This window comes from Struthio camelus, chromosome 22 (assembly GCF_040807025.1).
Source record: "Struthio camelus isolate bStrCam1 chromosome 22, bStrCam1.hap1, whole genome shotgun sequence".
NCBI lineage: Eukaryota > Metazoa > Chordata > Aves > Struthioniformes > Struthionidae > Struthio > Struthio camelus.
The window spans coordinates 1,928,055-1,952,927 of NC_090963.1; the positions used below are offsets into that span (position 1 = coordinate 1,928,055).

The window sequence follows — 24,873 nt, forward strand, 5'->3', positions numbered from 1 at the left end:
CCAAAAGGCTGATGTTAACTCCATTTTTTTACAAGATCTACTATTGCTTTGCTTCCTTCTGCTTCTCCTTCTCTCCCCAGTTTCTGAGGAAAAAGTATCTGGCTGTGCCAATTCCACAGAATAGCACTTTAGCTCGCTCTACAGTCTCTGACCCCCTTGGTGAGCTTCAAACAAATGTGACAGACTGAAAGAGTTCCCAGAGACAGTATATTTGTACATATTTTATGAAAGTATGAAGCTGAATAAAGGAGAGTGCCCTAAATTAGCATCCCAGTAAGAAAACAGTACTTCACGAATTCAACTTTATTGTTAGATATGGGAGCACGCCTCAGAAAGGGTCAGTGTGAAACTCTCAGGCGCAGGGAAATCTTCTCTCAGAGCTCAAACCTTATTAGATAGTCAACAGTCCAGTGAGGAACCACAAATCTGCAGGGAATGAGACTTAAGATTTTTGCTGCTTTTTGTTCAGCTTGTCCTCTAGTTCCAAGAGCCTGAAACTGGCAGTTCAGGCTAGTGCCAATGGTAGATGCAGGTGGATACTAGCAGGAAATACACAGAGGGTATCTGAAGCAGGACTGAAAAATGTCATCCGTGCTGCAGACAGAAATGTACAGTCTAGCAATCCAAGTTTTCATACATATTTTCCCTTCACTCCATCCTCTGTAAATACATAAGAAGAAGACATCCTTGAATGAGTTTAACAAGAACTACAGCTCAGATTGTGATGCTTGGAAAGATTTTGATGATTGCTACTTTGTTTGCAATAGTCCTAGCAACAGACCTATGAATCAAGAAAGGAAAGCTCAGGGGCTTCAAACAAAAAAGAACACATGAACACTCATGCTTATATGGGAACAACCCAATCTATCTGATGACAGGCAGCGATAGATTCAGAACACTCAACTAATTACAAGGTGGTGGTAATTATTGGCATAAAACCAGCGTTAAAGGCAGATGAAAAGTGCTGGTGTCATTTTTTCTGCACAGAGTTACAAGGCTCAGAAATGTCAAGTCAAATGTTCATTTTGAAATACAATTCCAAATCTTTTTTAATGCATTTTTTTAAATCTAATGACAGTGTGGAATTCTGCACTAACAGGTTTCTTCTGTAAAATATATCAGGTTTCTTGTATCTTCTTTCTCCTTTGCAAGAGCAAAATCAGACTACCAATCGGACATAAATTCTCTGTTTAAAGATAATTTTTAATTACATTAGTATTAAATAGGAAACTTAGACAGAAGTGATGATGACCACAACCCATCTTTTATATAAAAAGTAAAAGATCAAAAGATATAAAATCAAACAACAGCCCAGCAAAACAGTAAGGAATGCAACCAAACCTCCTGGCTAAGGGTAATCTATAAAGATACTTAGACAACATGAGGTATCGCTGGGAAAAAAGGGAACTAATGTTCAGAACTCATGTGAGGGTTCAAATACTGAGGGGAAAATATTGTAACAAGTATATGTAACAAAGAGGCAACTTGAGCACTCAGGGAGATTCAATTTAGACTGTTAGCATATTTCTCATCCTCAGAGTATCATCAGGTGGGCCACGGGCTGTATCTGCAAGGACCCAGAACTTCAGAAGCAGTCACTCCTCTGAATCACTAAGGGTCCAATGCAGTGGGCATTTCCACGGCTTGAGAGAACAGCATTCTGGGACAGGAGATGCCACATTACTCCAGCAACAGTGCTGCAGAACTCCAGCGACATTGGGCCGTGAACTACCACATCACAGTCCGTATTCTCCATCAGCGCTAGCTTTCCGTGAGGACCCTTTGGAACGGGTGCTCGGAGGTCTGCAGCGCTGAAAGCAGCAGTGTCACTGTTGACGTGTGAAACTTTAGAAATGCAATTTTGCTTTGATATAATCTCCTATATGCTTCTCCTCTTTGCAATTTATGAAATAAAAGGAATGGTTTAATTTTCTGCAGTTTATTAGTCACCCGTCTGCTTTCTTTATTTCAAGAAAGATGCTAATGCCCCTCTCAAAGGGCAACCTGTAGCTCATGAAAAGATATGCCCACTTAAACTCTGCAGAAACCAATAAACAGCACTACGTTTTCTGCACCTCTGTTGATTCTGTCTGCTGCAGTGTGAGTAAACAAGTCAGGCAGTGCGCAGAAGTCAGCACTTCTACACAAGAACTTGAGCTCACAAGCTTTTGATCTCTTTGCAAATCGGTATACAGCTACTGAAAATAGCTATGAAATATCAAGGAAAAAATGTTACAAGCAGTATTTCTGAAATCAAGTGCTCTGTCTTTGCGCTCACCTCAGGCAGGAAAGCATTCTCAAGTAACAGAGACCACACATAGCAAGCAGTCAGTACAAGGCAGGTGCCTGAATCCATGTTGAAGCAGCAGAAAAAAAAGCATCCTATCCATGAGAAGCATATTTAATAGTTAAACGGTTGTGCCTTGTGAAAGTGAATGGGTACATTTGTTCAGTGTGTTTTTGCTTGCTTTTTGAAGCTTTCCAGAAAATATCTTTTCTGCTATTCTCTCCCCTTTATCGTACAGGGAAACTTCCTTCTGTGCCTCATGCACGGAGGAAGGCCGACGTAAGGAACAGCTGCCAGTCTGGGGGCATCTTTCTGCGGAGAAGTTCACATGCTGTACCACTGGGGTTGCTGATTCCCTGCTCACTGGAGCAGTGTAAAAACTGACTTTCAAGCAATTAGCTCCCAAACCGCTCTGTTAGATTAAAAACTCTTCAAGGCAAAGGCTGTCTCCTATTTTTACCCACACAGAGAGCTAAATACAATGGGCTACGATCCCACGCTTCTGTACGTGGAATTCAAAGACAAACAGTAAGAATTACAAGCATCAGTTTTGCTGCTGCAGAACTATTTTTCCCCTTGAGTACTTGCTGCAGTACTAGGATAAATCAGAGAGAACTTGCTTTTTCTGCCTACCAATTACATTTCTGGTAAGACGCTAGAGCCTCAACTTGACCCCAAAGAGACAAAAGGAACATTGACAGCTATGTGACCTCACGAGAGGTTTTGTCTTCAGCTCAGCAGGACAAGATGCACCTAGAAATGACCCAGAAGGACAGTGCTCTTTCATACAAATGGATTTGCGTTGTTCCTCTTAACCTTCTTCCATTCCCTGACATAACTGAAAAAGCAGCCCTGTGCCAAACATGATGTTTGTTTTTCTATTTATATTTCAATAGCCAAATGAAAGCTTCCTAGATACCAGGTTTCCTAGAAAACTCAGATTTCCACTAACAGAGTAATTGTATGTCTGCCTTTCCCCTCCGCAACACATTTTTATCCCTGTGCAATTTCAGCCAAAACTGGCAAAGACCTAACAAAACAGGAGACATTAAGTTTGTTGTCAGACTCAGGCAAATCAACAGATGAGTTCAGGAGTAGACAGCCCAGCTCCCTGCTCTTACTGGGATAAAGCGGTGGTGCGAGTTCACCTGTATTAAGAGACACTCTAAAATCTGAACTGGAAACAGCTCCAAATTAAAGCTGCAGGAATTTAGGACTCGGATATTCTACTTCTCACAGAACTACTTGTAATTACATGAAATAGAGTTTGCTTTGAAATTTTCAGCAGATAAGAAATACTACAGGTATCTTCTCATACAAGCATTGCAGATTCTGATCTGCATGAGCTGTAAACACAATTGCTTTCTAAAACAAAGATATTGTACTAGCTCTATAATGCAGAGGCACACGTCCATCTTCTTTTTATTCAGCTTACCATAAAAACGGTAATAAAACGCATCAAGGATCCCAACTAATTAGCAGAAAGGTTTCAATAATACTGCACACTACTGCCACGGACAAAAAAACGTTACAGTACACCTCCCTGCCACATCTCCTATTCTGATCACAAGCCACCCCATATCACTTACACACTTACAAGAGAGGCAACCACCCCAAAACCCCTGCTCCTGAGGACTGCCTCCCAAGCCTGCAGGGAGCCGCACAGCCCACTTCTGATGGAGACAAAAGTCCTCCCAGGAACAGGGACACCCATTCCCCCCAGGCTGGGCAGCAACTTAACAGTACAGGACAGACCTTTTCAGCAGAAAAGGGGAAGTGATAGCTTCTTACCACAAAAAGGGCGTGACTTAAAAACACCTAAGGAACTGTATTCAGCAAGTACCACCCAAAAAGTAACAAAAACTTCTTGAGAACACAAGGGATGCCCTAACCGGACTGCAACCCTGCTTACAAGGAGGTTGCCCTTTGCCCAGAGTGCCTTTCTCTTTCCCCCTCTTCCTCCTCTTCCCTCTTCCTCCTCACTCTTGACTCGCAGGTCCTCACCACTCCTCTCCTTTCTTCTCTGCCACCTGGGGGAAAGCAAACCAGACACACTTAGCACCGGGAAGGGCCAGCGCTGCCTGCCTGAAGGACAGAGGCACAGCGGGCAGCTCTCCACACCTCCACCCAACACTCCCTTCCCTTACCCACACGCCCAACCCAACCCCTACCCCCCCCCCCGGCCCCCCCGCCCCAGCACAAACATCATCAATGAGCTCCTCTCGCCAAACTGACCGGCACTTTGCCACTCGCCACGCTGCAGGCACGCGGCCGCTCCTCCCACGCGCCCAGCAGGCCCCTCGCTTCCCCAAGACCCTGCCCAAAAGCCCCCAACACCTCCCGCCGGAAACCCCTGCCTAAACTCACCAGCAGCCGCTGCTGACGCGCCTGCCTCCCCGTGACCAGGCGTCCCGCAGTCTTGATTGAAGCTGCGGCTGGGGTCAGAGGCGGGCACGCTGGGCAAAGGTAGCTGGGCATGCAGAGCAGCGCCCCAAGAGCCTTCTCCCCTGCTTACAGGGGGCTGGGGCCGCTGCCCAAACTGCAGAAGGCCCGGGGCCCCAGGGCACTAGCCACTCCCTGAGTTACAGGGCAGCCCGGGGCCCCGCGCACGAGGAGGCTCCTTTTCTCCCATGCAGGGGCACGCTGACCTGGGCCCCGCTAACGGGCTGGTCGCCCCAAACAAGCTGCCAGCTGAGCACAACGGCTCCGGACCCGGGCCCCGATTACAGGCAGGTCCACGACACCCAGGCAGACAGGGAGCTCAGCCTTCCCCCACAGCCACAGGAATGACTCTCAGCAGCCAGGCAGCGGAGCACGCTGGCCACAGGCCACAGGCCCGCACCCCAGCCCCGACTACAGGCAGGGTCCAGCCAGCCCGGCCCCACGCCTCTGAAAGGCGGCGGCCCCAGACACCCACCTCCTTGCAGGGGGTCGCTCCGAGCACCTGCCGCAGAGCGCAGCGCAGGGGACGCGCACAACCCTGCTTACAGGGCCGTCCCCACAACGCTCCGCGCTACCCACCAGCCCCACAAAGCTGGGGGCTCTGACCTACGCCCGAGCTACGGGCTGGCCATCCTGGCTGCAGCACAACAGCGTGTCTTCCGGAGCCCGGGGGGACCTCAAGCCCAGCTGCGGGCAGCTCCCCCCCCAAAAAAGTAGCACCGGAGCCCAGACGGCACCCTCCGGCACAGCGCTTCCTCCGCCTGCCCCCTTACAGGGCCTCGGAGGGGTCATTCCTGGTGGCTGGCTAAAGCAGCAGGCCGCAGGAGGGCACGATCCCTCCACCTGCCTTACAGGCGGGCCAAGCTGCTCCGGGTGACAAAGGGCTCCGCAGCTCCTGACGCGCACCCTGACTGCGGGGCGGTCACGCTGGCCACGCTGCCAGCAGGACAGGCAGCCACGCGGGCAGAGACCTGGGCCCCGACTACGGGCAGGTCCCATTGCCCACGCTAGCACCAAGTGGCTTGGCTCTGCCCGAGCAAGCAAGGGGCAAGCCGGAGCTCTCCCCCTCCTCAAATCTGGGGCTCAGGGAGGACCCTCCGTCGCTGCACTGAGCTCTTCTTTCAGGCCTGGGAAGCTGAAGCTAGTACGCTGCAGCGCTTTGTACAGAGGCCTAAAGGACAAGCACACTCGCTCGCTCACGCGCTCCAACAAGGACAGAGGACAAGAAGAAAGACACAAAGACAGGAGACAAGGACAAGGACAAACATGACTTTCCAGGAGGGAAAGAGAGCCCAGGGCAGCCAATGTCAGGGGACCAAGCCGTACCCAGGAGCGGGAGGAGAGGCTCCGACCTGCCCCCAACGCTGCAGGCAGGCCACAGCCCTCAACGTGCCAAGGGGCTTCTCGTGGTGCCAAAGGGCAAACGCTGTGACACACCCCGACGACAGGGGGTCACGCTGGCCACGCTGCCAGCGGGCGGAAAGCCGCGGGGGGCAAGGGCCCTCCCCTGCTTACAGGGCGGGCATGGGTTCCAGCGAGCTCCCTTTCCCCCTCAGGTGCGGAGGAAGCGACTACTCCCACCCTCCTTACAGGGTCGTCACTCTCTCCAGGCAGCCAAAGGAGCAACGTGGCAAAAGCCAAACTACAGCAAAGACCCGAGCCCTGCTTACAGGGAGGTCGCCCAGCGCAAAGCGAGCAAGGCCACCAAAGGTGCCAGCCATGCTCTCACGGGACCGCAGCCCTGCTTCCAGGGCCCGCCCTTTGCCCAGAGTGCCTTTCTCTTTCCCCCTCTTCCTCCTCTTCCCTCTTCCTCCTCACTCTTGACTCGCAGGTCCTCACCACTCCTCTCCTTTCTTCTCCGCCACCTGGGGGAAAGCAAACCAGACACACTTAGCACCGGGAAGGGCCAGCGCTGCCTGCCTGAAGGACAGAGGCACACCGGGCAGCTCTCCACACCTCCACCCAACACTCCCTTCCCTTACCCACACGCCCAACCCAACCCCTACCCCCCCCCCCGGCCCCCCGGCCCCAGCACAAACATCACCAATGAGCTCCTCTCGCCAAACTGACCGGCACTTTGCCACTCGCCACGCTGCAGGCACGCGGCCGCTCCTCCCACGCGCCCAGCAGGCCCCTCGCTTCCCCAAGACCCTGCCCAAAAGCCCCCAACACCTCCCGCCGGAAACCCCTGCCTAAACTCACCAGCAGCCGCTGCCGACGCGCCTGCCTCCCCGTGACCAGGCGTCCCGCAGTCTTGATTGAAGCTGCGGCTGGGGTCAGAGGCGGGCACGCTGGGCAAAGGTAGCTGGGCATGCAGAGCAGCGCCCCAAGAGCCTTCTCCCCTGCTTACAGGGGGCTGGGGCCGCTGCCCAAACTGCAGAAGGCCCGGGGCCCCAGGGCACTAGCCACTCCCTGAGTTACAGGGCAGCCCGGGGCCCCGCGCACGAGGAGGCTCCTTTTCTCCCATGCAGGGGCACGCTGACCTGGGCCCCGCTAACGGGCTGGTCGCCCCAAACAAGCTGCCAGCTGAGCACAACGGCTCCGGACCCGGGCCCCGATTACAGGCAGGTCCACGACACCCAGGCAGACAGGGAGCTCAGCCTTCCCCCACAGCCACAGGAATGACTCTCAGCAGCCAGGCAGCGGAGCACGCTGGCCACAGGCCACAGGCCCGCACCCCAGCCCCGACTACAGGCAGGGTCCAGCCAGCCCGGCCCCACGCCTCTGAAAGGCGGCGGCCCCAGACACCCACCTCCTTGCAGGGGGTCGCTCCGAGCACCTGCCGCAGAGCGCAGCGCAGGGGACGCGCACAACCCTGCTTACAGGGCCGTCCCCACAACGCTCCGCGCTACCCACCAGCCCCACAAAGCTGGGGGCTCTGACCTACGCCCGAGCTACGGGCTGGCCATCCTGGCTGCAGCACAACAGCGTGTCTTCCGGAGCCCGGGGGGACCTCAAGCCCAGCTGCGGGCAGCTCCCCCCCCAAAAAAGTAGCACCGGAGCCCAGACGGCACCCTCCGGCACAGCACTTCCTCCGCCTGCCCCCTTACAGGGCCTCGGAGGGGTCATTCCTGGTGGCTGGCTAAAGCAGCAGGCCGCAGGAGGGCACGATCCCTCCACCTGCCTTACAGGCGGGCCAAGCTGCTCCGGGTGACAAAGGGCTCCGCAGCTCCTGACGCGCACCCTGACTGCGGGGCGGTCACGCTGGCCACGCTGCCAGCAGGACAGGCAGCCACGCGGGCAGAGACCTGGGCCCCGACTACGGGCAGGTCCCATTGCCCACGCTAGCACCAAGTGGCTTGGCTCTGCCCGAGCAAGCAAGGGGCAAGCCGGAGCTCTCCCCCTCCTCAAATCTGGGGCTCAGGGAGGACCCTCCGTCGCTGCACTGAGCTCTTCTTTCAGGCCTGGGAAGCTGAAGCTAGTACGCTGCAGCGCTTTGTACAGAGGCCTAAAGGACAAGCACACTCGCTCGCTCACGCGCTCCAACAAGGACAGAGGACAAGAAGAAAGACACAAAGACAGGAGACAAGGACAAGGACAAACATGACTTTCCAGGAGGGAAAGAGAGCCCAGGGCAGCCAATGTCAGGGGACCAAGCCGTACCCAGGAGCGGGAGGAGAGGCTCCGACCTGCCCCCAACGCTGCAGGCAGGCCACAGCCCTCAACGTGCCAAGGGGCTTCTCGTGGTGCCAAAGGGCAAACGCTGTGACACACCCCGACGACAGGGGGTCACGCTGGCCACGCTGCCAGCGGGCGGAAAGCCGCGGGGGGCAAGGGCCCTCCCCTGCTTACAGGGCGGGCATGGGTTCCAGCGAGCTCCCTTTCCCCCTCAGGTGCGGAGGAAGCGACTACTCCCACCCTCCTTACAGGGTCGTCACTCTCTCCAGGCAGCCAAAGGAGCAACGTGGCAAAAGCCAAACTACAGCAAAGACCCGAGCCCTGCTTACAGGGAGGTCGCCCAGCGCAAAGCGAGCAAGGCCACCAAAGGTGCCAGCCATGCTCTCACGGGACCGCAGCCCTGCTTCCAGGGCCCGCCCTTTGCCCAGAGTGCCTTTCTCTTTCCCCCTCTTCCTCCTCTTCCCTCTTCCTCCTCACTCTTGACTCGCAGGTCCTCACCACTCCTCTCCTTTCTTCTCCGCCACCTGGGGGAAAGCAAACCAGACACACTTAGCACCGGGAAGGGCCAGCGCTGCCTGCCTGAAGGACAGAGGCACACCGGGCAGCTCTCCACACCTCCACCCAACACTCCCTTCCCTTACCCACACGCCCAACCCAACCCCTACCCCCCCCCCCCGGCCCCCCGGCCCCAGCACAAACATCACCAATGAGCTCCTCTCGCCAAACTGACCGGCACTTTGCCACTCGCCACGCTGCAGGCACGCGGCCGCTCCTCCCACGCGCCCAGCAGGCCCCTCGCTTCCCCAAGACCCTGCCCAAAAGCCCCCAACACCTCCCGCCGGAAACCCCTGCCTAAACTCACCAGCAGCCGCTGCCGACGCGCCTGCCTCCCCGTGACCAGGCGTCCCGCAGTCTTGATTGAAGCTGCGGCTGGGGTCAGAGGCGGGCACGCTGGGCAAAGGTAGCTGGGCATGCAGAGCAGCGCCCCAAGAGCCTTCTCCCCTGCTTACAGGGGGCTGGGGCCGCTGCCCAAACTGCAGAAGGCCCGGGGCCCCAGGGCACTAGCCACTCCCTGAGTTACAGGGCAGCCCGGGGCCCCGCGCACGAGGAGGCTCCTTTTCTCCCATGCAGGGGCACGCTGACCTGGGCCCCGCTAACGGGCTGGTCGCCCCAAACAAGCTGCCAGCTGAGCACAACGGCTCCGGACCCGGGCCCCGATTACAGGCAGGTCCACGACACCCAGGCAGACAGGGAGCTCAGCCTTCCCCCACAGCCACAGGAATGACTCTCAGCAGCCAGGCAGCGGAGCACGCTGGCCACAGGCCACAGGCCCGCACCCCAGCCCCGACTACAGGCAGGGTCCAGCCAGCCCGGCCCCACGCCTCTGAAAGGCGGCGGCCCCAGACACCCACCTCCTTGCAGGGGGTCGCTCCGAGCACCTGCCGCAGAGCGCAGCGCAGGGGACGCGCACAACCCTGCTTACAGGGCCGTCCCCACAACGCTCCGCGCTACCCACCAGCCCCACAAAGCTGGGGGCTCTGACCTACGCCCGAGCTACGGGCTGGCCATCCTGGCTGCAGCACAACAGCGTGTCTTCCGGAGCCCGGGGGGACCTCAAGCCCAGCTGCGGGCAGCTCCCCCCCCAAAAAAGTAGCACCGGAGCCCAGACGGCACCCTCCGGCACAGCGCTTCCTCCGCCTGCCCCCTTACAGGGCCTCGGAGGGGTCATTCCTGGTGGCTGGCTAAAGCAGCAGGCCGCAGGAGGGCACGATCCCTCCACCTGCCTTACAGGCGGGCCAAGCTGCTCCGGGTGACAAAGGGCTCCGCAGCTCCTGACGCGCACCCTGACTGCGGGGCGGTCACGCTGGCCACGCTGCCAGCAGGACAGGCAGCCACGCGGGCAGAGACCTGGGCCCCGACTACGGGCAGGTCCCATTGCCCACGCTAGCACCAAGTGGCTTGGCTCTGCCCGAGCAAGCAAGGGGCAAGCCGGAGCTCTCCCCCTCCTCAAATCTGGGGCTCAGGGAGGACCCTCCGTCGCTGCACTGAGCTCTTCTTTCAGGCCTGGGAAGCTGAAGCTAGTACGCTGCAGCGCTTTGTACAGAGGCCTAAAGGACAAGCACACTCGCTCGCTCACGCGCTCCAACAAGGACAGAGGACAAGAAGAAAGACACAAAGACAGGAGACAAGGACAAGGACAAACATGACTTTCCAGGAGGGAAAGAGAGCCCAGGGCAGCCAATGTCAGGGGACCAAGCCGTACCCAGGAGCGGGAGGAGAGGCTCCGACCTGCCCCCAACGCTGCAGGCAGGCCACAGCCCTCAACGTGCCAAGGGGCTTCTCGTGGTGCCAAAGGGCAAACGCTGTGACACACCCCGACGACAGGGGGTCACGCTGGCCACGCTGCCAGCGGGCGGAAAGCCGCGGGGGGCAAGGGCCCTCCCCTGCTTACAGGGCGGGCATGGGTTCCAGCGAGCTCCCTTTCCCCCTCAGGTGCGGAGGAAGCGACTACTCCCACCCTCCTCACAGGGTCGTCACTCTCTCCAGGCAGCCAAAGGAGCAACGTGGCAAAAGCCAAACTACAGCAAAGACCCGAGCCCTGCTTACAGGGAGGTCGCCCAGCGCAAAGCGAGCAAGGCCACCAAAGGTGCCAGCCATGCTCTCACGGGACCGCAGCCCTGCTTCCAGGGCCCGCCCTTTGCCCAGAGTGCCTTTCTCTTTCCCCCTCTTCTTCCTCTTCCCTCTTCCTCCTCACTCTTGACTCGCAGGTCCTCACCACTCCTCTCCTTTCTTCTCCGCCACCTGGGGGAAAGCAAACCAGACACACTTAGCACCGGGAAGGGCCAGCGCTGCCTGCCTGAAGGACAGAGGCACAGCGGGCAGCTCTCCACACCTCCACCCAACACTCCCTTCCCTTACCCACACGCCCAACCCAACCCCTACCCCCCCCCCCCCCCGGCCCCCCGGCCCCAGCACAAACATCACCAATGAGCTCCTCTCGCCAAACTGACCGGCACTTTGCCACTCGCCACGCTGCAGGCACGCGGCCGCTCCTCCCACGCGCCCAGCAGGCCCCTCGCTTCCCCAAGACCCTGCCCAAAAGCCCCCAACACCTCCCGCCGGAAACCCCTGCCTAAACTCACCAGCAGCCGCTGCCGACGCGCCTGCCTCCCCGTGACCAGGCGTCCCGCAGTCTTGATTGAAGCTGCGGCTGGGGTCAGAGGCGGGCACGCTGGGCAAAGGTAGCTGGGCATGCAGAGCAGCGCCCCAAGAGCCTTCTCCCCTGCTTACAGGGGGCTGGGGCCGCTGCCCAAACTGCAGAAGGCCTGGGGCCCCAGGGCACTAGCCACTCCCTGAGTTACAGGGCAGCCCGGGGCCCCGCGCACGAGGAGGCTCCTTTTCTCCCATGCAGGGGCACGCTGACCTGGGCCCCGCTAACGGGCTGGTCGCCCCAAACAAGCTGCCAGCTGAGCACAACGGCTCCGGACCCGGGCCCCGATTACAGGCAGGTCCACGACACCCAGGCAGACAGGGAGCTCAGCCTTCCCCCACAGCCACAGGAATGACTCTCAGCAGCCAGGCAGCGGAGCACGCTGGCCACAGGCCACAGGCCCGCACCCCAGCCCCGACTACAGGCAGGGTCCAGCCAGCCCGGCCCCACGCCTCTGAAAGGCGGCGGCCCCAGACACCCACCTCCTTGCAGGGGGTCGCTCCGAGCACCTGCCGCAGAGCGCAGCGCAGGGGACGCGCACAACCCTGCTTACAGGGCCGTCCCCACAACGCTCCGCGCTACCCACCAGCCCCACAAAGCTGGGGGCTCTGACCTACGCCCGAGCTACGGGCTGGCCATCCTGGCTGCAGCACAACAGCGTGTCTTCCGGAGCCCGGGGGGACCTCAAGCCCAGCTGCGGGCAGCTCCCCCCCCAAAAAAGTAGCACCGGAGCCCAGACGGCACCCTCCGGCACAGCGCTTCCTCCGCCTGCCCCCTTACAGGGCCTCGGAGGGGTCATTCCTGGTGGCTGGCTAAAGCAGCAGGCCGCAGGAGGGCACGATCCCTCCACCTGCCTTACAGGCGGGCCAAGCTGCTCCGGGTGACAAAGGGCTCCGCAGCTCCTGACGCGCACCCTGACTGCGGGGCGGTCACGCTGGCCACGCTGCCAGCAGGACAGGCAGCCACGCGGGCAGAGACCTGGGCCCCGACTACGGGCAGGTCCCATTGCCCACGCTAGCACCAAGTGGCTTGGCTCTGCCCGAGCAAGCAAGGGGCAAGCCGGAGCTCTCCCCCTCCTCAAATCTGGGGCTCAGGGAGGACCCTCCGTCGCTGCACTGAGCTCTTCTTTCAGGCCTGGGAAGCTGAAGCTAGTACGCTGCAGCGCTTTGTACAGAGGCCTAAAGGACAAGCACACTCGCTCGCTCACGCGCTCCAACAAGGACAGAGGACAAGAAGAAAGACACAAAGACAGGAGACAAGGACAAGGACAAACATGACTTTCCAGGAGGGAAAGAGAGCCCAGGGCAGCCAATGTCAGGGGACCAAGCCGTACCCAGGAGCGGGAGGAGAGGCTCCGACCTGCCCCCAACGCTGCAGGCAGGCCACAGCCCTCAACGTGCCAAGGGGCTTCTCGTGGTGCCAAAGGGCAAACGCTGTGACACACCCCGACGACAGGGGGTCACGCTGGCCACGCTGCCAGCGGGCGGAAAGCCGCGGGGGGCAAGGGCCCTCCCCTGCTTACAGGGCGGGCATGGGTTCCAGCGAGCTCCCTTTCCCCCTCAGGTGCGGAGGAAGCGACTACTCCCACCCTCCTCACAGGGTCGTCACTCTCTCCAGGCAGCCAAAGGAGCAACGTGGCAAAAGCCAAACTACAGCAAAGACCCGAGCCCTGCTTACAGGGAGGTCGCCCAGCGCAAAGCGAGCAAGGCCACCAAAGGTGCCAGCCATGCTCTCACGGGACCGCAGCCCTGCTTCCAGGGCCCGCCCTTTGCCCAGAGTGCCTTTCTCTTTCCCCCTCTTCCTCCTCTTCCCTCTTCCTCCTCACTCTTGACTCGCAGGTCCTCACCACTCCTCTCCTTTCTTCTCCGCCACCTGGGGGAAAGCAAACCAGACACACTTAGCACCGGGAAGGGCCAGCGCTGCCTGCCTGAAGGACAGAGGCACAGCGGGCAGCTCTCCACACCTCCACCCAACACTCCCTTCCCTTACCCACACGCCCAACCCAACCCCTACCCCCCCCCCCCCCGGCCCCCCGGCCCCAGCACAAACATCACCAATGAGCTCCTCTCGCCAAACTGACCGGCACTTTGCCACTCGCCACGCTGCAGGCACGCGGCCGCTCCTCCCACGCGCCCAGCAGGCCCCTCGCTTCCCCAAGACCCTGCCCAAAAGCCCCCAACACCTCCCGCCGGAAACCCCTGCCTAAACTCACCAGCAGCCGCTGCCGACGCGCCTGCCTCCCCGTGACCAGGCGTCCCGCAGTCTTGATTGAAGCTGCGGCTGGGGTCAGAGGCGGGCACGCTGGGCAAAGGTAGCTGGGCATGCAGAGCAGCGCCCCAAGAGCCTTCTCCCCTGCTTACAGGGGGCTGGGGCCGCTGCCCAAACTGCAGAAGGCCCGGGGCCCCAGGGCACTAGCCACTCCCTGAGTTACAGGGCAGCCCGGGGCCCCGCGCACGAGGAGGCTCCTTTTCTCCCATGCAGGGGCACGCTGACCTGGGCCCCGCTAACGGGCTGGTCGCCCCAAACAAGCTGCCAGCTGAGCACAACGGCTCCGGACCCGGGCCCCGATTACAGGCAGGTCCACGACACCCAGGCAGACAGGGAGCTCAGCCTTCCCCCACAGCCACAGGAATGACTCTCAGCAGCCAGGCAGCGGAGCACGCTGGCCACAGGCCACAGGCCCGCACCCCAGCCCCGACTACAGGCAGGGTCCAGCCAGCCCGGCCCCACGCCTCTGAAAGGCGGCGGCCCCAGACACCCACCTCCTTGCAGGGGGTCGCTCCGAGCACCTGCCGCAGAGCGCAGCGCAGGGGACGCGCACAACCCTGCTTACAGGGCCGTCCCCACAACGCTCCGCGCTACCCACCAGCCCCACAAAGCTGGGGGCTCTGACCTACGCCCGAGCTACGGGCTGGCCATCCTGGCTGCAGCACAACAGCGTGTCTTCCGGAGCCCGGGGGGACCTCAAGCCCAGCTGCGGGCAGCTCCCCCCCCCAAAAAAGTAGCACCGGAGCCCAGACGGCACCCTCCGGCACAGCACTTCCTCCGCCTGCCCCCTTACAGGGCCTCGGAGGGGTCATTCCTGGTGGCTGGCTAAAGCAGCAGGCCGCAGGAGGGCACGATCCCTCCACCTGCCTTACAGGCGGGCCAAGCTGCTCCGGGTGACAAAGGGCTCCGCAGCTCCTGACGCGCACCCTGACTGCGGGGCGGTCACGCTGGCCACGCTGCCAGCAGGACAGGCAGCCACGCGGGCAGAGACCTGGGCCCCGACTACGGGCAGGTCCCATTGCCCACGCTAGCACCAAGTGGCTTGGCTCTGCCCGAGCAAGCAAGGGGCAAGCCGGAGCTCTCCCCCTCCTCAAATCTGGGGCTCAGGGAGGACCCTCCGTCGCTGCACTGAGCTCTTCTTTCAGGCCTGGGAAGCTGAAGCTAGTACGCTGCAGCGCTTTGTACAGAGGCCTAAAGGACAAGCACACTCGCTCGCTCACGCGCTCCAACAAGGACAGAGGACAAGAAGAAAGACACAAAGACAGGAGACAAGGACAAGGACAAACATGACTTTCCAGGAGGGAAAGAGAGCCCAGGGCAGCCAATGTCAGGGGACCAAGCCGTACCCAGGAGCGGGAGGAGAGGCTCCGACCTGCCCCCAACGCTGCAGGCAGGCCACAGCCCTCAACGTGCCAAGGGGCTTCTCGTGGTGCCAAAGGGCAAACGCTGTGACACACCCCGACGACAGGGGGTCACGCTGGCCACGCTGCCAGCGGGCGGAAAGCCGCGGGGGGCAAGGGCCCTCCCCTGCTTACAGGGCGGGCATGGGTTCCAGCGAGCTCCCTTTCCCCCTCAGGTGCGGAGGAAGCGACTACTCCCACCCTCCTTACAGGGTCGTCACTCTCTCCAGGCAGCCAAAGGAGCAACGTGGCAAAAGCCAAACTACAGCAAAGACCCGAGCCCTGCTTACAGGGAGGTCGCCCAGCGCAAAGCGAGCAAGGCCACCAAAGGTGCCAGCCATGCTCTCACGGGACCGCAGCCCTGCTTCCAGGGCCCGCCCTTTGCCCAGAGTGCCTTTCTCTTTCCCCCTCTTCCTCCTCTTCCCTCTTCCTCCTCACTCTTGACTCGCAGGTCCTCACCACTCCTCTCCTTTCTTCTCCGCCACCTGGGGGAAAGCAAACCAGACACACTTAGCACCGGGAAGGGCCAGCGCTGCCTGCCTGAAGGACAGAGGCACACCGGGCAGCTCTCCACACCTCCACCCAACACTCCCTTCCCTTACCCACACGCCCAACCCAACCCCTACCCCCCCCCCCCCGGCCCCCCGGCCCCAGCACAAACATCACCAATGAGCTCCTCTCGCCAAACTGACCGGCACTTTGCCACTCGCCACGCTGCAGGCACGCGGCCGCTCCTCCCACGCGCCCAGCAGGCCCCTCGCTTCCCCAAGACCCTGCCCAAAAGCCCCCAACACCTCCTAGGGTGCAGACGTCCTGCTGGGCACTGCCTGCTCTTCCTTCTTTGCTGGCCTCCCTTCTCCACCCTAATCCCTTCACAGCAGGAAAGGCAATTTTTATCTCACCAGTAGCAACTGCTGCTCACTTGCCTTTTTCCAGGAGAGATCATGTCCAGGAATTTTTTTTTTTGTGTGTCTTCTTTATTTAAAGTTCTGCAACAGGAAAACATCACGACTCAGCTATTAAATTATATCCTTCCCTATAGAGAAGCCTTTTTGTTTTCTGATCATTTTAAAATTCTGCTCCATGACCCTCCCTTCATCCCTATTGCATCTTAGTACCAGGAGCAAAAAAGCACCACAGAAAGCAAGGCCACTCATTCAGCCTGTCCTGGTAAATGCTGCATCCTTTCTGCTACTCCCAAAATCTTCAATCAACCTCAGCATGACTCTGCACACCTCCTGACATACCTATGTACTGCCAAGACCACTGACGCCTGCTCAGAGCTACCTCAGTCTTTTCCCTCGAAAATAATGCCTCTGTCCCCTCTGACGTACCTCAGCTAGTCCCTCCAGAATGCTGCCACTATCTTCCCCAAAGTACCTCAGAGTTTGCACCCTAAAACGCTCGTCCTGTCCTCTCGGAGGTACCTCAACTGTCCCCTCCAAAACGTCCGCCATCTCAGCTCAAAGGCACCTCAATTTTTCCCACGAAAGCACTAGCTGCGTCCCTTCCCAGCTACCTCAGTCTTTCCCTGCAAAAGGGCTCACTCTGCCCCCTCTGACGTACTACACAGCTTTTACCACCAGAATGCCAGCCCTATTCCCTCTGACATACCTCAACCTTTCCCTCCAAAATGCTCACCCTGTCCCCGCTGAGGTACCCTAGCTTTTCCCTAACAAAGTCGTCATTTTGTTTTCTCCAAGGTACCTCACCTATTCCCTCCAAAATGCCTGCCCTTTCCCCCTCTCATTTACCTCTGATTTGTCCTCCAAAAAAGGCTCCTCCTCTCCCCGCTCAAGTACCTCAGCTTTTCCCTTCCAATATCATGCCCTTTCCCCCTCTAATTTACCTCAGATTTTCCCCCCCAATAACGCTCGTCCTCTCTCCTCACAGCTACCTCAGCTTTTCCCTACACAATCCTCCCCTCGCCACCTCAATGTTACCTCAGCTTTCCTGCCAAAATGCTCACAGGGTCACCCCTGCGTTACCTCACTACCTCCCTCTAAAATACTGGCCATATTCTCTCAATTTTACCTCAGCTTTTCCCTTCAAAACACTGGATCTCTCCCTTCTCCCCTACCTCAGCCACTCCTTGCAATGTGCTCCTCCTCTCCCCTCTCAAGTACCTCAGTTTTTCCCACCAAAATCCTCACCTGCTCCCCTCTAAATCACCTCAGATTTTCCCCCCCAGTAACGCTCGCCCTCCCTCCTCACAGCTACCTCAGCTTTTCTCTACACAATCCTCCCCTCGCCACCTCAATGTTACCTCAGCTTTCCTGCCAAAATGCTCACAGGGTCACCCCTGCGTTACCTCACTACCTCCCTCTAAAATACTGGCCATATTCTCTCAATTTTACCTCAGCTTTTCCCTTCAACATGTCCTCTTGTACGCCTCTCAGGTACCTCAGCTTTTGCCACTAAAATCCTCCCCTGCTCCCCTCTAAATCACCTCAGATTTTCCCTCCAAAATGCTCACCCTCTCCCCTCACAGCTATCCCAGCTTTTCCTACGCAATCCTCACCTCGCAAACCCAATGTTACCTCAGCTTTCCTGCCAAAATGCTCACAGGGTCCACCCTGAGTGACCTCACTATATCCCTTCAAAATACTCACCGTGTTCCCTCAATTTTACCTCAGCTTTTCCCTCAAAAATATCAGCTCTCTTCCTTCTCCCCTACCTCAGCCTTTCCACCTAAAATCCTCATCCTTTCCCCTCCAAGTTACCTCAGCTTTTCCCTACACAATCCTCCCCTCGCCACCTCAATGTTACCTCAGCTTTCCTGCCAAAATGCTCACAGGGTCACCCCTGCGTTACCTCACTACCTCCCTCTAAAATACTGGCCATATTCTCTCAATTTTACCTCAGCTTTTCCCTTCAACATGTCCTCTTGTACGCCTCTCAGGTACCTCAGCTTTTGCCACTAAAATCCTCACCTGCTCCCCTCTAAATCACCTCAGATTTTCCCTCCAATAACGCTCGCCCTGTCTCCTCACAGCTACTACACAATCCTCGCCTCGCCACCTCAACGTTACCTCAGCTTTCCTGCCAAAATGCTCACAGGGTCATCCCTGCGTTATCTCACTACCTCCCTCTAAAATACTGGCCATATTCTCTCAATTTTACCTCAGCTTTTCCCTTCAAAACACTGGATCTCTCCCTTCTCCCCTACCTCAGCCACTCCTTGCAATGTGCTCCTCCTCTCCCCTCTCAAGTACCTGTTTTTCCCGCCAAAATCCTCACCTGCTCCCCTCTAAATCACCTCAGATTTTCCCCCCCAATAACGCTCGTCCTCTCTCCTCACAGCTACCTCAGCTTTTCCCTACACAATCCTCCCCTCGCCACCTCAATGTTACCTCAGCTTTCCTGCCAAAATGCTCACAGGGTCACCCCTGCGTTACCTCACTACCTCCCTCTAAAATACTGGCCATATTCTCTCAATTTTACCTCAGCTTTTCCCTTCAACATGTCCTCTTGTACGCCTCTCAGGTACCTCAGCTTTTGCCACTAAAATCCTCACCTGCTCCCCTCTAAATCACCTCAGATTTTCCCTCCAATAACGCTCGCCCTGTCTCCTCACAGCTACTACACAATCCTCGCCTCGCCACCTCAACGTTACCTCAGCTTTCCTGCCAAAATGCTCACAGGGTCACCCCTGCGTTACCTCACTACCTCCCTCTAAAATAATGGCCATATTCTCTCAATTTTACCTCAGCTTTTCCCTTCAAAACACTGGATCTCTCCCTTCTCCCCTACCTCAGCCACTCCTTGCAATGTGCTCCTCCTCTCCCCTCTCAAGTACCTGTTTTTCCCGCCAAAATCCTCACCTGCTCCCCTCTAAATCACCTCAGATTTTCCCCCCCAATAACGCTCGTCCTCTCTCCTCACAGCTACCTCAGCTTTTCCCTACACAATCCTCCCCTCGCCACCTCAATGTTACCTCAGCTTTCCTGCCAAAATGCTCACAGGGTCACCCCTGCGTTACCTCACTACCTCCCTCTAAAATACTGGCCATATTCTCTCAATTTTACCTCAGCTTTTCCCTTCAACATGTCCTCTTGTACGCCTCTCAGGTACCTCAGCTTTTGCCACTAAAATCCTCACCTGCTCCCCTCTAAATCACCTCAGATTTTCCCTCCAATAACGCTCGCCCTGTCTCCTCACAGCTACTACACAATCCTCGCCTCGCCACCTCAACGTTACCTCAGCTTTCCTGCCAAAATGCTCACAGGGTCATCCCTGCGTTATCTCACTACCTCCCTCTAAAATACTGGCCATATTCTCTCAATTTTACCTCAGCTTTTCCCTTCAAAACACTGGATCTCTCCCTTCTCCCCTACCTCAGCCACTCCTTGCAATGTGCTCCTCCTCTCCCCTCTCAAGTACCTGTTTTTCCCGCCAAAATCCTCACCTGCTCCCCTCTAAATCACCTCAGATTTTCCCCCCCAGTAACGCTCGTCCTCTCTCCTCACAGCTACCTCAGCTTTTCCCTACACAATCCTCCCCTCGCCACCTCAATGTTACCTCAGCTTTCCTGCCAAAATGCTCACAGGGTCACCCCTGCGTTACCTCACTACCTCCCTCTAAAATACTGGCCATATTCTCTCAATTTTACCTCAGCTTTTCCCTTCAACATGTCCTCTTGTACGCCTCTCAGGTACCTCAGCTTTTGCCACTAAAATCCTCCCCTGCTCCCCTCTAAATCACCTCAGATTTTCCCTCCAATAACGCTCGCCCTGTCTCCTCACAGCTACTACACAATCCTCGCCTCGCCACCTCAACGTTACCTCAGCTTTCCTGCCAAAATGCTCACAGGGTCACCCCTGCGTTACCTCACTACCTCCCTCTAAAATAATGGCCATATTCTCTCAATTTTACCTCAGCTTTTCCCTTCAAAACACTGGATCTCTCCCTTCTCCCCTACCTCAGCCACTCCTTGCAATGTGCTCCTCCTCTCCCCTCTCAAGTACCTGTTTTTCCCGCCAAAATCCTCACCTGCTCCCCTCTAAATCACCTCAGATTTTCCCCCCCAATAACGCTCGTCCTCTCTCCTCACAGCTACCTCAGCTTTTCCCTACACAATCCTCCCCTCGCCACCTCAATGTTACCTCAGCTTTCCTGCCAAAATGCTCACAGGGTCACCCCTGCGTTACCTCACTACCTCCCTCTAAAATACTGGCCATATTCTCTCAATTTTACCTCAGCTTTTCCCTTCAACATGTCCTCTTGTACGCCTCTCAGGCACCTCAGCTTTTGCCACTAAAATCCTCACCTGCTCCCCTCTAAATCACCTCAGATTTCCCCCCAATAATGCTTGCCCTCTCTCCTCACAGCTACCTCAGTTTTTCCCTAAACAATCCTCGCCTCGCCACCTCAATGTTACCTCAGCTTTCCTTCCAAAAAGTTCATCCTGTCCCCCTTAAGTTACCTCACCATCTTCCTCCAAAATACTCATTGTGTTCCCTCAATGTTACCTCAGCTTTTCCCTCAAAAATACTGGCTCTGTCCTTCCTCCCCTACCTCTGCCTTTCCCTCTAAAATCCTCTCCTTGACTCTTTGGTGGTACCTCAGCTTTTCTCTACAAAATGCTCACCTCACCACTGCAATGTTACCTCAGCTTTCCTTCCAGAAAGTTCAGACTGCCCCCCTGCATTATCTCACCATCTCTTTCCAAAATAATCACCACATTCCATTGATTTTACCTCAGCTTTTCCCTCAAAAATACCAGCTCTCTCCTTTCTCCCCTACCTCAGCCTTTTCCCCTGACATGCTCCTCCTGTTCCTTCTCAGGTACCTCAGTTTTTCCCACCAAAATCCTCACCCACTCCCCTCTAAATCACCTCCAATTTTCCCTACAAAACACTCACCCCCTTGCAGCTACCCCAGCCTTTCCCTACAAAATGCTCTCCTTGCCATCTCTATGTTACCTCAGCTTCCCTTCCAAAAACCTCATTGTGTCCTCCCTAAGTTACCTCACCAGCTCCCTCCCAAATACTGGTCACGTTCCTTCGATGTTACCTCAGCTTTTCCCTCAAAAATTCTGGCTCTAGCCCTATTCAGGTACCTCAGCATTTCCCTCCAAAGTGCTCCTCCTGTCCACTCCTGTCTGTGTTGTTCCCTCCAAATCGCTTAGCGGTCCCCACCGAGAGATCTCAGGTTTCTCGGCCTCCCGCCCCTAGGGGTCTCCTCAGTGTTGCCCCGCCATGCCCGCTCCAGCCCCCGACCCTCACTTTAGCCCGCGTTGCTGCGCGCCGGCTGGCGGCGACCGCGACCGGCGCCGCCCTCCCCGCCCTGACTGGGACTGCGCCTCAGCCGGCGCGAGCCCGCCTTAACTAGGGGCCCGCGCGCCCGCCCCTCACGGCAGCTGCACGGCGCGTGCCGACCGTTGGCGGCAGCCACGCGCCGAGCTGCGCCCAGGGCCCCGCCCCCACGGCGACCCGGGGCGGCCACAGCCCCTCCGGGGGGACTCGGGGCCCCCACGGCCCCTCTCGGGGGGGACCCGCGGCCCCCACGGCCCCTTGGAAACATCCAGGGCACCCGCAGCCTCTCTCGGGGGGCCCTGGAACACCCACCGTCCCCGGGGTCACCCTGGGCACCCCCAGCACCTCAGGGACCTCGTTCACTGCCTGGGTCCTCTCAGAAATTCCCATTCACGAGCAGTCGCAGAGATTGTTTCATTTAGTACAAGGAAACAGTTTGGCAAAGCCTATATATATATATATATATAATTTTTTTTGTTTTGTTAATTTTTTTGCTAGGTAGTGTTCAGAACAAATCTTTGAATCACACTGGGGAAAGTTTTTCTACTTCAGATGGATTCAAGAAAGGACATAGAAAAAAAAGTGTAAATGTTTTGATTTTTTTTATCTTTGGTGACCACTGAGCAAAGCAATATATGGAAGATTCCCCTTCCCAAACATTCACTTCAGTAAAGGAAAATATTACACATTCCTTCCAGTGGAGTAGATGTCCCCCAAATTGATCTGCCCCACAGTAACTTCTGTTGTGTCTTCCTCTACAAGGAAAACCCCTTATGACCTCAGAAACAGATACCTTATTACAGGGAAAAGTATAAAATAGCTAATGGCAGATAGCCCAATCTCAAATATTCCTACAAACTTTCATCTAACCTGTTCATAAAACCTATCAGAGAGAGATTCTAACCTATCACAGCAATTTATTCCCAAAATTTAATCGCCATTTTTTGAATATTTACTGCATCCTAACAGGGCCCATAGAACTGTTTGAGCAGATAAATCTAGGTAAAAACAGAAGAATTAGTAACAGATATAGCAACTAACTTTTGGTTGGCAGTTCTTTAACTATTTTTTTAATGTGAAAGAAATGCCTCATTTTATAAAATATTTTATGAAAGTAAGAAAATTTTAAATGCTTTGTCGTAAGAAATATAAATAATTTTGAAATAACCATTGTAGGAATAATTAGGTGAAAAATGAAATATTTCAATAATAAATAATGTTGTGAGTGGAAATAGGCCCAGAACAAAGCATTTAAGCAGTGCAACCTCACAATTTTTTGTTACTGAGGCAGCCTAACACATTCTGATGTAATTAATGTTCTCTTCCTGTAACAGATCATGATTTGAGGCTTGTGCGGGGGGGTGAGGAGTTTTTTTTAAATTGTTAAGTGTGGATGATTGTAGCTTGTGTTTGGAACAGACATTCCAAAACTTCCTCCAAAACAAACATCTACCATGTGGTTTCTGTGATTGTAGGAAGTTAGACCATCTAACGCATAATAAAATATGCATTTATTTGTTCTCTCTGTTCTCTGCATTTTGTTTTACTTGTTCTATCAGCTTTGACAAAGGCTTTGTTTTAATTTGTTTTCTCAACTCTACCTTAGGTCGGTAGGCGGAGTCCACAGAGCCCTCTTTTTTTCCTTTTTTTTTTTTTTTTTGGAGAGTAGGAGATTGCTTGCTTTGCCCCGTCTCTACAAAGCCTGACTCTTACAGCACCCATGCAGCCACAGCTGACGCACAGGGCTGCCTCTGAATGGGTTTTTAACCGGGTGAAAGTAGTGCGGAACACCGAGGAAGAGTTCTCTCTATTAAGGTAATTTACACTTAATTAGCAGAAGACAGTGAATTCATGCTATAGGCTAAAAGATGCCAAGACTGCATGCAACACGAGTTACAAAAACTAGGGGATCCTACCCCACATGCCACAGCCATCTGCTGATAGCATGCTCTGCTCTAAAGTCTTTGAGGCCATGATTATGTAAATAGGGGAGATTATTCCATCCATAAGACTCCAGCGAGCTAATTACCAAACAATACATCACCACAACTCCAGAATACGCAAATGAATTCTGAGCATTATCACCATAATTGCAATTTTATCACTGTTATTATCTGAGCAGGATAAAGGACATCAGGCCCCAGAGATTATTCCCTACTGGTTGTGATTTAAATTAGAATTGTTTGGTATTACTTAGCCTGCTGGGAGGCTGCAAGAAAATGGTTTTAGTTTTCAGCAATTTCACTCAGCTTCTCTACAAGCATGATTTCCACTTGCTTGGCACTGATTTCTGGCTGATTCAGCCATTTTAAAGGCCTGATCGAAAGCATACTGAAGTAAACAGCAGCCGTTTCATGGGTATCGTTTAACCAGAGATCAAGACCTAAGCCTCCTGTTTGTTAAAATTACCGTAATCAGTGCTGAAAACCCTTGTGGTCCCTTTTGCCTAAACCCTGTTTGATTGTCACCCTTAATCTGCCGTAGCTCTGCAAGGTGCTGAGTGTGGTTCAACAGAAGATGCATGCACACACTCAACTCGTGCATAAACATGACCTCAGGCTGCTGTGGATCATGCTCTACTGCAAATGCCAGGGAAGTACCATTCTTCCTCGAGGTGGTCTTTACAAGGAGTTCCTTATAACAGCCAAGCGCATAGCAGAAGGTAAACTCAAACAGAACCTACCATTTAAGTGGCACATAGCCACTACAGGAACTCAGAAGAACAGAGAAAAAGTCTTGGGGCATGCTTTCTTCCAAGGGCTGAAGCACTGTCTTCCTTAGCTATTTCAGGCTGCTTTTCATTTGCAACATCCACGTTCCAAGCACCAGGGGAGCCAGGCCTGGAGCTTGCTGACACTGTGCTGCAGCGGGAGCTCTTCCTGATGCTGTCATACAGGTGCCTATGGCATTGCAACAAATTAGATAATCTATGTTCCACTACAGATTAATTTACATTCAAACGTCATTAATGATGGGGATCCAGGACAGACCAGCAGGTAACATATGTAGTGAGTTTAGGTGACAAAGGATGGGACCTATTATAAATACGTTTGTAAAGGAGGAAAATGTCTGATTGTTTGGGAAATTTAGAGGTATTGAAAGAAGTATTTGACATCTATATTAACTCAAAACCCCAAATGGGCTGGGCTTGTTTATATTGCTTCAGTCTTATTACAGGGTGAATTTTACCAGCTGTCTTGCTGAACAGTCATTTAGCCTTAAACTGTAGTTAAAACTGTCATGGTTTTAAGCAAATTATATTGCGTAAAGTAATTATTTCCCTAACTGCAAAGAGAATCCAGATAGCTCGTGAATCTCATTTCTGAAAAAGAGCTAGCAGAGAGCCTTCCATTTAAGATATAGGAAAGCACAGAGTTAAGGATTTGTAAA

General features: G+C 55.4%; 1 long non-coding RNA gene across 4 annotated transcripts in view; it reads right to left on the reverse strand.

Annotated features, from left to right (window-relative positions):
• Window positions 1–1,182: 1,182 nt before the first annotated feature.
• LOC104138557 (uncharacterized) overlaps window positions 1,183–24,873 on the reverse strand; it is a 91,145-nt gene continuing 67,454 nt past the window's right edge. For 3 of the 4 annotated variants that reach the window (XR_011135908.1, XR_011135905.1, XR_011135907.1), the window contains 7 exons: window positions 16,153–16,215; window positions 13,771–15,711; window positions 11,491–13,430; window positions 9,210–11,149; window positions 6,932–8,871; window positions 4,655–6,594; window positions 1,183–4,317 (listed from right to left, as the gene is read on the reverse strand). This is a non-coding gene — a long non-coding RNA (uncharacterized lncRNA). Of the gene's footprint in view, window positions 4,318–4,654; window positions 6,595–6,931; window positions 8,872–9,209; window positions 11,150–11,490; window positions 13,431–13,770; window positions 15,712–16,152; window positions 16,216–24,166; window positions 24,384–24,873 lie in introns of all 4 variants that reach the window. The other variant, XR_011135906.1, reaches the window with a different exon arrangement.